This window comes from Cupressus sempervirens, chromosome 5 (assembly GCF_028749045.1).
Source record: "Cupressus sempervirens isolate cs-2001-9-10 chromosome 5, ASM2874904v1, whole genome shotgun sequence".
Lineage (NCBI taxonomy): Eukaryota > Viridiplantae > Streptophyta > Pinopsida > Cupressales > Cupressaceae > Cupressus > Cupressus sempervirens.
The window spans coordinates 259,766,353-259,780,086 of NC_143122.1; positions in this window are offsets into that span (position 1 = coordinate 259,766,353).

Consider the following 13,734-nt stretch of genomic DNA (forward strand, 5'->3'; position numbering starts at 1 on the left):
CCCTATAGAACAGAGCACAAAAAAAAATTAGAAAAATTAAAAACTCTTTGGGCACTATTATAGATAACCTTGATAAAATAGCCGAGACTTTCATAAGTCATTTTAATAACATACTAAATAATCACGATTGTTCAAAAATGGTAGCACAAACAAAAGTGCTTAAAACCATTCCTAGAGTGGTCTCCCCAGAAGACAATAAAGCATTAAATAGCCCTATAACCTTGGAAGAAGTTAGACATGTGGTTTCTGACATGAACATGAACAAATCTCTAGGTCCAGATGGCTTCCAAGCCTTCTTATATAAAAAATGTTGGGACATCATTGGTTTGGACATGTGGAAAGCCTTTGAAGCATCAAGGAATGGTGGATCAATTTTATTTGAAATTAATAACACCTTTCTCACTCTAATTCCTAAAAAAGAGGACCATGAAAATCTAGGAGATTTAAGACCTATAGCTCTTTATAATACCATCTATAAAATTTTATCTGAAATCCTAGTAAATCACCTCAAACCAATTCTCCCCAAAATAATATCAAAAGAAAAAACCAACTTTGTTCTAGGAAGATCTATCATAGATGGCATACTCATAATTCAAGAAACTCATCATTAAGCTAACAAGAACAAATTGGCTAGCATGTTCATGAAACTAGACATCCAAAAAGTTTATGACATTGTTGATTGGAGGTTTTTATGCAAAGTCTTAGAAGCCTTTGGATTCTTGCTCCAATGGATAAACTTCATCTATTGATGCATTTCCACAACCAAGATCTTTGTCCTTATTAATGGAACCCCCAAAGGTTTCTTTGATACCTCAAGAGGTACAAGACAAGGAGACCTACTATCACCTTCATTGTATATCATTATGGCAGAAGCATTCGACAGGGCTTTAACCAAAACACATTTAGAAGGGAAAATAAATGGTAGTATTATAGTCACTAAAATCATTCCTAATATTACCCATCAACAGTATGCTAATGACACCATCCTACCTAGAAAAATTTCAACAAATGAGGCCTTAAATATCAAATCCATCATCCAACAGCATATGGAAGCTTCTGGTCAAAAAGTGAATGCTATAAAATCTAATTTTTTTTTCATTAACACCAAGCTTGAAAAGGAAACACAAATTTGTAATATCATGGACTACAAAAAAGGTACATTCCCTTGCAAATAATTAGGAATAAAGCTAGAAAAAGGCAGTAGATCAAACAAGGCTTGGCAAAATATTTTTAATAAATTGGATTCTTAGATAGGAGGTTGGAAAGATAAGTGGCTTACCAAAGCAGTTAAAGTCACCAAGATTAAAGTAGTGTTGTCTGCCCTTCGAACCTATCCTCTATCTTGCCTTCCTTTAGCCAAACATACTAATAAGAAATTTGAGGCCAAATTTATAAACTTTCTCTGGAATGAACTAGCTAACTCGAATAAGTTGGCCCTCATCAAGTGGGACAACATTTGTAAACCAAATGATTTAGGAGGTTTAGGCATAAAAAACTTATGTTGGTAGAATGAAACACTTGGGGATAAACTGGCTTGGGACCTTTTCGCTGAAAAAGAACAAAAATGGGCAAAAATTCTGTATAATAAATATCTTAATGTAGTAGACCCATACTCAACTTTCAGAATGAGGTCCCTCCCTAAAGGATCCGAGAGCTAGAACTTCATAGCTAGAAGTTGAGCTCTTATTTGCATATATCTCACATGGGATGTTGGTAAGGGGGATGAGGTGCTATTTTGGGAAGACTCATGGGACAAGCATCCCCTAGTAGATAGTACGGGGATCCCAGAAAGCCTTAAAGAGTATTTAGTTAAATCCTAGGGTTGCAAGGTCAGTGATTATAAAACCAAATTAAGTATTGATGGAGTCTCAAGATGGGAATGGAAATTAGTAGAAAATTTGGATATAGATCCAACCTCGAAAAAGGTATTCAGGAAACTAATCTGGAATAGGAAAATCAAGTAGTTAGATAGAAATGACAACCTCATATGGGCTACATCAAAAGATGGGAGGTATAGTGTCAAGGATGGATATAGAGCTATCATTCATTCCCATGAATGGGGAGAAGTAGATATTCCCCTTAATCTCTATTGGGATGCATCATATTTGCCCAAGGCTGGTTTCTTTTTATGGCTATCATTTCAGAATAGGATCCTAACAGCCAATAGATTAAGGAAGATGGGTGTTGAGGGCCCATAAAGATGTGTGCTTTGTCAACAAGAGTGTGAAGATGCTAACCACATCCTATATATATATATTTTTGGATTGGCTTAGATAGAGGTTAGGTTGGATAACCCCCATGCTAAATTCCCTTACTGAATTCCTTAAGGGATGGCCTACACAAAGTTGCAAAGGTGTATATAGTAAAATTTGGAATATTAGTCCATCTATCCTTATGTGGGAGATATGGAAAGAAAGGAACAAAAGAATTTTCCATAACCAAGATATGCCGCCAGATGAGATACTTAAAAATATCAAATCATGCATAGTCGAGACCTTAAATTCTCATCTTAGAAAATCCCAAATAGAGGAGGGTTCATTTTTGAGTTGGAATGGATCAATAAAAAAGAATTGGAAGAATCTTATCGATCCCCCACTTATTTATATTAAGAAGAACAAAGAAGCAAGGGAAAACTACAGTTGGAACCCCCCACCATTGGAGTGGACCAAGTTAAATTTTGATAGGGCCTCAAGAGGCAACCTTGACACAACTAGTATTGGATGCATCATCAACAATGCGTCTGGCATGCAGATCACTAGAAGAGCTAAACCCATAGAACCCACAACTAACAATCACGTGGAACTGGCAACCCTACAAGAAGGACTGCAACTATACCTAGAATTAGGTTTATTGAAGATCATTATTGAAGGTGACTCTCAAATTATCCTTAATGCCATTAGGAAACGTGCTACACCAAATTGGGTCCTGAATTCTAAATTGGAAGAAGTTCTAAATATTTTGGACCAATTCACAAGTATTCAAATTCTACATATTTACTAGGAAGGTAACAAGAAGGTAGATTAACTGGCTAATGGCAAAGATCTTTTATTTTTTAATAATCTTTTACCCTTAGAGGAATCTCAGTTATATTAGGATAGTTCTTGTCTTAATCTCAAGCAACCTATTTAGGAACATATTTAGTTCCAAACATAATTGGTTAGGTCTACTATATAGTCCGACAAAACATCTTTGGTTTCTAGGATTCGAATTCTCTTTAGCTCTTACTCTAGTAGTACCCCCCTAGCCCAGGCTTTCAAGGTTTAAAACTCTTATTATATATATCTCAGTCTATATAAACATGTATTTTTAGTTTAATCAGTAATCATAGGGTGAGTCAGAGTATCAACAACAAGGCACCTAAAATAGATAATTAAAAAAAAAAAACATAATTTAGCACTCAATTTAGTAGGTTTTCGTTTATGTTTATGTCACATCTCATCGATTTCACATAGTTGATAGGTCTCATGATTTATCATATAAACACTTAAATGGATATTAGTTGCGACCTAAGTAAGATCAATCATTTCTTGGCAATGCCTTTTTGCCTGCTCCTTTATTGCCCCCCCTTAATTTGCTTCTTGTTTTTCATCATAAGATGTCACTAGGTTCCTTTTAGCTGCATTATTAGTTGGCATCATCAAATGCTGATGTCAACTTCTAGGTTTCTCTAGATCCTTTATCGGTTAGCTATTTCACCCCTCTTGTTTCCTAAATTTTCCATCGTTGTCAGTCTGAGCCATTTTCCAACCCCAAGATGGATACAAATATTTGTCTCTTTCACACTTTAGAAGTGCGAACTATGGCATTCTGGGGAAATGTGAAACCAAAGAGGTGGAGCTGGGTCCTGAAACCTGTAGACAATATGACTAGGATTGCAGTGAGTCATGCCATTAGAAAGGGTTCCTTCAACTATGATTACACTTGGCAGACCAACAGTGACATCATTGGGTCTTTCATTAGGTGTTTGTCTAGAGCCAAGGTAGAGCAGTGGGCTATGATTGGACTTTGCCGCAACATCTTTGACCCAGTGTGGTGTGTGGGTTTGGAAGAAGTCATAAAAAACATTGATGAGAAGCTCAGGATTCCACTCCCCAAAATGTACCTGTCACACCCTCTTGGAAGCTTTGATTTGGCTATTGTGATTAGGCATCCCACCCTGGTCATCCATGAGAATGTGGCCTTTTATAAGGAATGGTCGAAGATGGAGGCCAACATCCAATTCCTCCTCTGGTGGAGAGGAATCATTGACAACAACAACAAAGAGTGGCATAGAAATTATCTAAGCATCTTTAAGGCACATGTCCACCCGAGTGTGGAGTTAGACAATTTGGAAGCATTGAATTTCTGCATTCCTAACATGGAGAAATCTAGTAGGGAAAAGAGTGCCTTCAAATCCCTACCTAATTTCTAGTCAAGGAACCCCAAAGATGTCGTAGAGATCATTATGGCATACTCGAAATAGGTGTCATTTTGGGATTTTCTTTTGATGGTAACATCAGGTAGTTTCAGTGTATGTTCTATAGTTGGCTAGTGAGGGGGTACCCTTGTTTTGTCCCCCTCCCCTATTTTTAGCTTCTCGTGCTGGTCTTGCCATTATGGCATGTGTCTCCTCCTTTTAGCTCTATAGGCCATTTTTCAGTCTTCTAGGTCATATGGGGCTTATGTTAAAACCTTTTGTTTCTTAGCAGTCTATTTTGGTCGAGAATGGTATATAGTCTATCTCATTTATAGTCCTAGCTATCTTATAGTTTATGTCTAATAGTTCATATAGGAAATATGTAATGCGACCTAGTCCTTATCTCAGAAGGTGGTCTGTAATCATGGTTTGTTTTTATTGTCTTCCAAGACACTAGTATGTAAATCTTACCGAATTAATATATATTAATGCCTCATAACTACTTTTTGTTATGGTTTTATGTCATATTTTATATTACTTGGATAGGAATGCTTGCTTAGATCAAATTAATACTCGTATTGAAAATTCTAGTCGTGCTTTGTTTCTTTCTACTTTGTGGTAACAAAGGTAGTGGTTCAACACCATGTTATATCCTAAATAAAAAATAATTTAAGCAGATGTGATGTACCTACCTTGCTATGGTTAGGATTAATTAAACACTATTCATATCATATTTCAAAGAAATCTTTAATAAGAACAAAATCAGATAAGGGGTTTTTAAGTAGACATTAAAGTATTTAGTTAAGTCAATTCCAATTCTGCATAAGAAGTACTAATCGACAATATTAGGCTAATTTTAGATAATCAGGACCTCTAGGCATATACTAGACTATTGTGTTGTTATAAGTCAAGAAGGCCAAGGTCAAGTATATAGTGCTAGTATTCAAGTGAGTAGCATTGAGAGATATTATCATATAATCTGATCGGACTATAAGTTATGTCTAAGTAGAGAAATTTAGGAATTCTAGACATGGAATCAGGTGATCTCTTATTCATAGGATTTTATCTAACACAACTAACGCCCTTTTTAAGCTTTACTTCTTTTCAACAGGTTCAAAGGCATCAACACCTTATGAAAATACAGAGAAGAAGCACATTTTAAAGAATACAAAGTCCTAATCAATGATGTCATGCAATTTTCAGACATGATCTAACAAAGATCAATATAGGGACTTTTAGATATTTCAAATTGTAAAATGACTACAATTCTTTATCTATGTACTTAATCAATTTTGTTTTTGGAAATTGGGGTATGCCCCTTTCAACAATGTAATAAAATAAGACCTTGGTCTTGGGCAAGACTAGAGATTTTCTTCTCCATTCTTTCCTACGTTTGAACGAAGATACTCATGTTTAATTTATTATTATTTATTATAAGCAAGGCTTCGACAATTTATCATCCAAAAAAAATTTAAAGATCATTTAATTATTTCTACTAATAATCTAAAAAATAAATATTTAGAAGCACTCAATGGAAAACTCATGCCTATCAATCTAATAAAAATGATAAATATATGATTTTACATTTACTTGTTAGTTCCTACCATCGCAGGATACTATTGCATTCATTAGATGCAATAGTAACTTTTAAATAGCCAATCAAAGTCAAGAATTTTTAAAACATATGTCTATAAACTATAGCTTTAAATTTTTCATCTATTTAAATGATTTAAACAAAATAATTTATCTCTTCTCTGATTAGCTTAGAGCAATAATAGTAAGGAGTTTAATTATTTTTTAAATAAAAAATTACGATATTTTGTACACTCTACTTTTAATGCATTAATTATAGCTTATGTCATCTTTTCTAACAATCTTCTTTTACCGTGGAAAATCATTTTTAGAACTATTTTAAACATATAGATCAAATAGTAATTATATCAATGACATGACATGTTGACTATTTTCTTTATATAAGAAACAAAACTTAAATCTTAATTTTTTTTTCAATATGGTTTTATTATATTTTTAGTATTTTATACTATTATGTTCAATTTTCTATTTTACTTTTTCAATCATTGATTGTGAACTAAATATTTATATAAATATTTAATGACAATAATTTAATATAAATATATTTTATTTTATTTATTTATAATTATTTATTTATTAAAGTTTATTTAAGAACATTTTAAAAACTTTAGGAATTAAGCTTTTACATTCTTAAAAAATCAAAGAAATTAAAATTAAAATTTAGCAATTTTTTATATTTGAAATTATATTTGTAAATTTTAAACAATATAAAGACCAACAATTCAAATATTTTGTTATGAATATAGAATGATTATATAAAGAGTTCTTCCAAATGTCTTTTATTTTTTATATTTATTAATTTGGAATATCTCTACTTAAATATTGAATTTTATATAAATTTTTAACCTTCTCTCTTCCTCTCTTCCTCTATCTGCATCCTTATTTTTATACTCTATAAACTATCCACAAGGAACTTGTAAATAAATAATCTCTTTATTACACCAAGAGGCATAACCTATAGTGGCAGTATGGGGGAATTGAAGTGGTGTGACTATGTTAATGTTAACTTTTTAATATTAAAAATTTAATGCCGACTAATATTGTATTAGATGAATAGTTCCATCCCGTAAAATTAATGATATAAATATACCTTCCATATTAAAAAACCTTACATATTTCAATATTTAAGAAGTAGGGCGTCAAATGCAAAACAACTTTGAAGATTAGACGAAACCTTTCATCCAATTATTGAATAATTAAAAAAATAAAACTTAAAACATTCTAAGATCGCTTCCAGAAGAGTCAAATTTTGCATCTAAAATAGAGAAGGGCTTTGGTGCATGAAATAGGGTAAACGGTAATATGATCGTAATAGATTTTTTTGTTTTGAATGTCTCATCTTCTTTTCTTGGGGTTCCCTCTTATTACACTTTAGAAAGTATATTAAATTTTTTATTTTCTAATGAATTTGTTCATTTTACAAAATTAATTTAATTATACATTTTTAAAGTATTACAACTAATCATTTGTTTGTTCTCTTATATATGTATATTAATTATATATAGTTAGACATATTTTTGAAGTAGATTTGTGGTAGAAAAGTATTAAATTTTAAATAGTGAAAATATATCAATTTTTTTTAAAAAATATTTTCAAATTTTTGCATATTTTATCTATTATAAATTTTAATTTTGAAAATGATGATTTCAAAATCATTGTTATAATAATGTCAAATTTTGTAAGTTTGACTTTATTAATTAGTAAGATTGATAAGTTCAGATTGATAATATATATTCACTAGAAAATATGTTGAATATGCTATTAATTTTTTTAAGCTATGGTTTTCCTTTTGTATTAAATATTTAAAATAATATATAGTTCAATATGTTTTATTTATTTTTGAAAGATTACTAATTTAAATCCTATTACTTTTAAAGTTGTCACATTCACATTAAGTATTAAATTTTTAAATGGTGAAAATATATCAAATTTTTTTTAAAAAAATATTTTCAAATTTTGACATATTTTATCTATTATAAATTTGAATTTTGAAAATGATGATTTCAAAATCATTGTTATAATAATGTCAAATTTTGCAAGTTTGACATTATTAATTAGTAAGATTGACAAGTTCAGATTGATAATATATATTCACTAGAAAATATGTTGAATATGCTATTAATTTTTTAAGGCTATGGTTTTCCTTTTGTATTAAATATTTAAAATAATATATAGTTCAATATGTTTTATTTATTTTTGAAAGATTACTAATTTAAATCCTATTACTTTTAAAGTTGTCACATTCACATTTTCTAGAATGCCTCATCTAAGACTAAATTTTGAGAATGAAGAGCAACGAAGATAGAATTGAAGAGAATATGCTCGGAATTATATGAGACAATGATGTGGACAAAGAATAATGTTCAAAGAGAGGAAGCTACAAGTCCTAGAAATGAAGAGCAACATATACAACATAGAGAATATGCACGAAATTATATGAGACAACGACGTGAACAAATGACTAATGCAGAAAGAGAAGAAGAAAGAAATCATCGAAACCAACTTGATAGAGAAAGATATGTCAAGCGTAGGGAAATTATGACTGTGGAAGAGATTCAAGAAGAAATGAGACAACATGCAGATGAGATGAGAGCACATCGTACACAAACATCTTAGGATAATCAAAATATAGTGAGAAGACAAATAAAAAGAGCTATGAACCTAGATGAGTTGAATGAAAGAGAAATACAATAAATACAACTATGTAAATGTGACTCAAATCAAGGACAAGCTCAATCTCATGAAAATGGTGGGTTTAGTTCCAATAGAATGAATTCTATGACAAAAGATTGTGTTCTGCAAACACTAACTGATCGAGTAGAGGATCTTATGAATGTTGATTCAGGCAATTATAATTACAATAGGAGTTGACATCTCAAATAAGAAGACAAAGAAAATTGAAAAGAACACAAAATAGAATGGATAGGGGGACAATTAATATTATTCAAAATAAAAAGATTGACTTGAGGACGTTACAAATAATGTTTCGAAATGGACTAGATAAACTTGCTATGCCAAGTATGTGCTACATTTCTCAAGAAAGTTATCTTTGAAGGAAGCTTGCACGGGTCCCTGAAGGTCCTATTTGTCATCGATGTTGACAAGAAAATAATGAACATTGATTTTCAACATCAAACAACATGGATCTCGGTCCACAACCATTACAACTTTCTAATCTAACACAAATAGAAGAAATGTTGATAGCACGTATCAACCCCATTCTTCAAGTTACACATACAACTGGAGGTCAATTTAAATATAAAGGGCATGCCATAAGTTTTCCACGACAAGTAATAGAAATAGCCAAAATCTTACCACATTGAATAAAATATTTACCTATTATCATTGTTCGCATGAAGGATCAATGTGGAACAAGTTATAATTTTACAGTCAATAAAGAGAGGGTTTACAAAGCACTTCAATTTAAAATAAATCATGATAATTTCTATAGAGATGTTCAAATTGATGAAAATGCACTTAGTTAGCTTACATCCAATTCAGATGATAACATCTTTGATCAGGTAAATTTAGTTCATATGGAATTTGATTCAGATGCAAATGAATATGTATTTGCGGGTCCAATAATGGAGATGGATCAAGGAAATATTATCAATCACACTACATCAATGGCCTCTAAACCACCAAATACACGAAGAGAGATGGAACTAATTCATGCATGGATAAATAACCCAAATGTAGATCCTAGATCACTAATTGATTGGCCAGGAATTGAAACATCTCTAGTGAATGAGTATGTCACAGAAGGATTACTTGATATGGCTTTTCCAACACTATTTCTAGATGGATGATGTGATTGGATTGAACCAATATTGAGAAGAGTCCATCTTCATGAATTTGTTAAGAACCTACTTCAATATAGAGATCATCACTTTGGATGAGACCCATGATTTAGGTATTGTATGATGAATATGATCATGCGACATCATGCACAAAATTCATCAGCAATATTTGTCAAAAAGAGCTTGCAAGATGTATCAATGAGTTACAAGAACATATAGAAAATGTCCCTCACTCACATCTAGCAGATCACCTGATGCATTTTGGTACAACTCTAAGGGGTGCAAGGTCTTATTGGGCAAAATGTTGAGTTGAATTAAGTGATCTCTTGCATCAAAATGGAACACCAACATTTTTCTGTACTTTGAGTGCAACGGATATGTATTGGCCCAACTTACATGCATTAATGCCAAGAAAATAACCATCTAATCCATAAGAAGCACAAAAATGGAGACGAAAAAATATTATTGACTACCCACCTATTGTTGCATATACAGTGTTTCAAAAGGAAATATTACTAAAGGGAATGAAAGTAAAAGATTTTTGGTCAAGATATGAATGGCAACACATAGGATCACCACATGTGCATGAATTCATATGGTTAGAGGGAGCACCTAACATAGACAACCTTAATTGGAGAGATCATGATGAAATCAAGATAGTTCAAAAATATTTTGATTCTATTATACATGCATGGAATCAAAGGGGAGATCCACATCAATGAAACATACAGGTGTGATTCCAATTCTTCTATTGGTATTCAACATATATTATGCTTATTTTTTTATTTTACTTAATAAAATATGTTATATCTTCAATAATAGGTCCTACAAAGTTTTACACAACATCCATGCCTTCAATATACACAACAACTAAACCAAGTAGACTTCGAACGTGATTATGAAGAGTTGCTCAATTGTGTTGAACACCATACAATATACAAAGAAGGTGCTTGCCTCGTAAAAAAAGAGGGAAAATGGTTTGTAGGTAAGATAATTATATAGATTCATAGTTTTTTTTACTAAGAAATGAAAAATTAGTGTATAAGCTAATAGTTTTTTTAATTTTTTAGGTACAATGCACCATGGCCATTGCATCTAGATGGATCAAGATTATTTGAAGATCCATCATCAGGAGATAAAATATATGAACCAACAAGAAATGATGATCAAGTAAACACACATAATCGTACCATACTTCAGTTATGGAGAGCAAACATAGAATTGCAACCTATTCTTTCAAGACATGCTGTAATGAATTATATTGTGAAGCATGTAGCAAAAGTAGAAAAGAGTTCTGAGACATATCATCAAATGTTGGTAAGACTTGAAAATATTGAAAATCTAGATAAAGCAACATCAAAGGCATATAAAAGATTACTAACTAAAACCCTGATTGAAAGAGACATTGCTGCATAAGAAACATGTCATATGTTATTAGAGCTGCCATTAGTAGAAAGTAGCAGAGTATGTGTTATATTAAATATTTCAAGAGAGGTGTTCATGCCAGTGATAAAGAATGAAGAAAATGATGACGAAGCTCACCTAGAAAATTTCATTGAAGGATATATGGATAGACCATATGCAATTGAAAGTATCACACTAATAGATGTAGCTAGATCTTGGACTTATAACTCTACAAGAAAATGAGATAATAAATGGCAAGCAAGGACAATGGCAACTATTATGAGAGTGTTTCCAAGATTTATAAACATTCCTTCACAAAACTCACAAAAACAGGTTGATTTTTGTTGGTCAGAGTTATTATTGTACAAACCATTTCATAATATACAAAGAGATATTAGAGTGGATGATACTACAATTGTATCCAATTGGGAGTCCCAACTATAATCCATGACATGTGGATAGGAGGACTATTGAAAATGAATCTGAAAATAATATTCAAACTCATGATGATTTTGAAGATGAAAATAAATTACCAAATAATCAAAATATAATTGAGCATGAATGGGATATAATATCAAGATTGCATCGTGGACAAATGATGGATCTAATAGAAATAGATATGCTGGGAAGAAGAGATGTCAATAGACAAAATCCATGGAGTGTAGAATATCAAGGAGAAGAATACACAAATAATGCAATACATTTTATCAATGCTATGAAGAAAAATGATTTACTTATACTTGAAGATATGATGATGAGTATATCATATGAAAATTTAGGTGCTAAGCAAAAGAAAGCACTTGATATTATTATGACACATTATAATCAAGGTGAACATGTCATGTCATAATGTATGATAATTCAAGGAACAACTAGAATGGGGAAATCATATCTAATTCAAGCCATTCATCAAGCTCTTTATGATGCATCAACACCACAACGTTCTCCCTTGTTATTATTGGCACCAACTAGAATTTCATCTTTTAACATTGACGTATCAACGATTCATTCAACTCTAAGAATTCTTCTTACATATTTTTTTGACTTACAAGGCACAAGGCTCACAACATTACAAGAAGAAGTTCAACATATTAGGTACATATTAATAGATGAAATGAGTTTTATTGGTCAAAATTTGTTACAAAATATAGATTCAAGATTACGTCAAGATATTTCAGAAAATTCAAACATGAATTTTGGAGGAAGATCGATTATTTTAGTAGGAATTTTGGGACAACTACCTCCTGTTAGTGAGAAACCATCTTATGATAGTAATGTTCATGAAAAGTTATTATGGGAAGAGTTCAAGACTATTGTTATTTTGCATAAAGTATTTAGACAAGAAGGTGAAAGTGAAGACCAACAAAAGTTTTGCCAATTACTCACTAATATACGAGATGCAACTCCAACTATAGATGATTGGAAATTACTAATGACAAGGACAGATGTTTCATTGCCCCAAAATGTTAAGGAGGAATTTGATAATAATATTCATATATTTGCAACAAATGATAACGTTCATAACCATAATAGAAAGAAATTACATTCACTAAAAAAACTAGTTGTCCATAGCATTGCATCAAAAGAAGGAAGTACTAATCTAGGGGGGAGGTCAAAATGATGAACTAGATATTGAACTATTACTTGCTAAGGATGCAAGGGTCATGTTAACATCTAACTTATAGATTGAAGCGAAACTTGTCAATGGAGCTTTGGGATACATTTGAAATATCATATACAAACTTGGAAATGCCCCACTAGATCCACCAACATATGTTATGGTTGAATTTGACAATTACTCTAGAATGCCATTTGAAGATTCAAAATTAATTCCCATTTCTCCAATACAAAGAGGGTGCACACATCAATTTCCCTTACGTTTGGCTTGGGCATTAACAATCCATAAATCATAGGGACTAACACTTTCCAAGGCAACAATTGATATTGGGCCAAGAGAAAGGACATGCTTAACATTTGTTGCTATATCACGAGTTAAGTCTTTGGATGGACATCAAATTTCACCACCATTTTCTTATGATAGTTATGAAAAAATGAAGACAGGGAAGCAACTTGTGAAAAGGAAAGCAGAGGAGGAACAACTCAAATCTTTGGAAAGAGATTAATTGTATGCATTGTATATACTATATTTCAGTGTCTATAAAACATAATGGATATGATAAGCATCACGCTTTAAAAAGAATATTTCAACTAAAAAATTGAATAGATTTTAGTTTTACATGTTGCGTTGCAAATGCTACTAGCTTAGATATCTTTATACATCTATCTAAAACACACCTAGAGATATCAATCTCGAGGTGCTTATCTATTCTCAATAACTAGGCACCTCGAAATTGATATCTTTCGACATGTTTTAGATAGATGTATAAAGATATCTAAGCTAGTTTTTAATAATAAATAGTAAATGATTTGATAATATATTTATTAACTTTCTAAATTATTTTCTTTTTTATAAGGGCGCACAAAATAGAAGGCTTACATTTTTTTCTATTTTTAGCATTCTATGTACTCATTATCAATGAA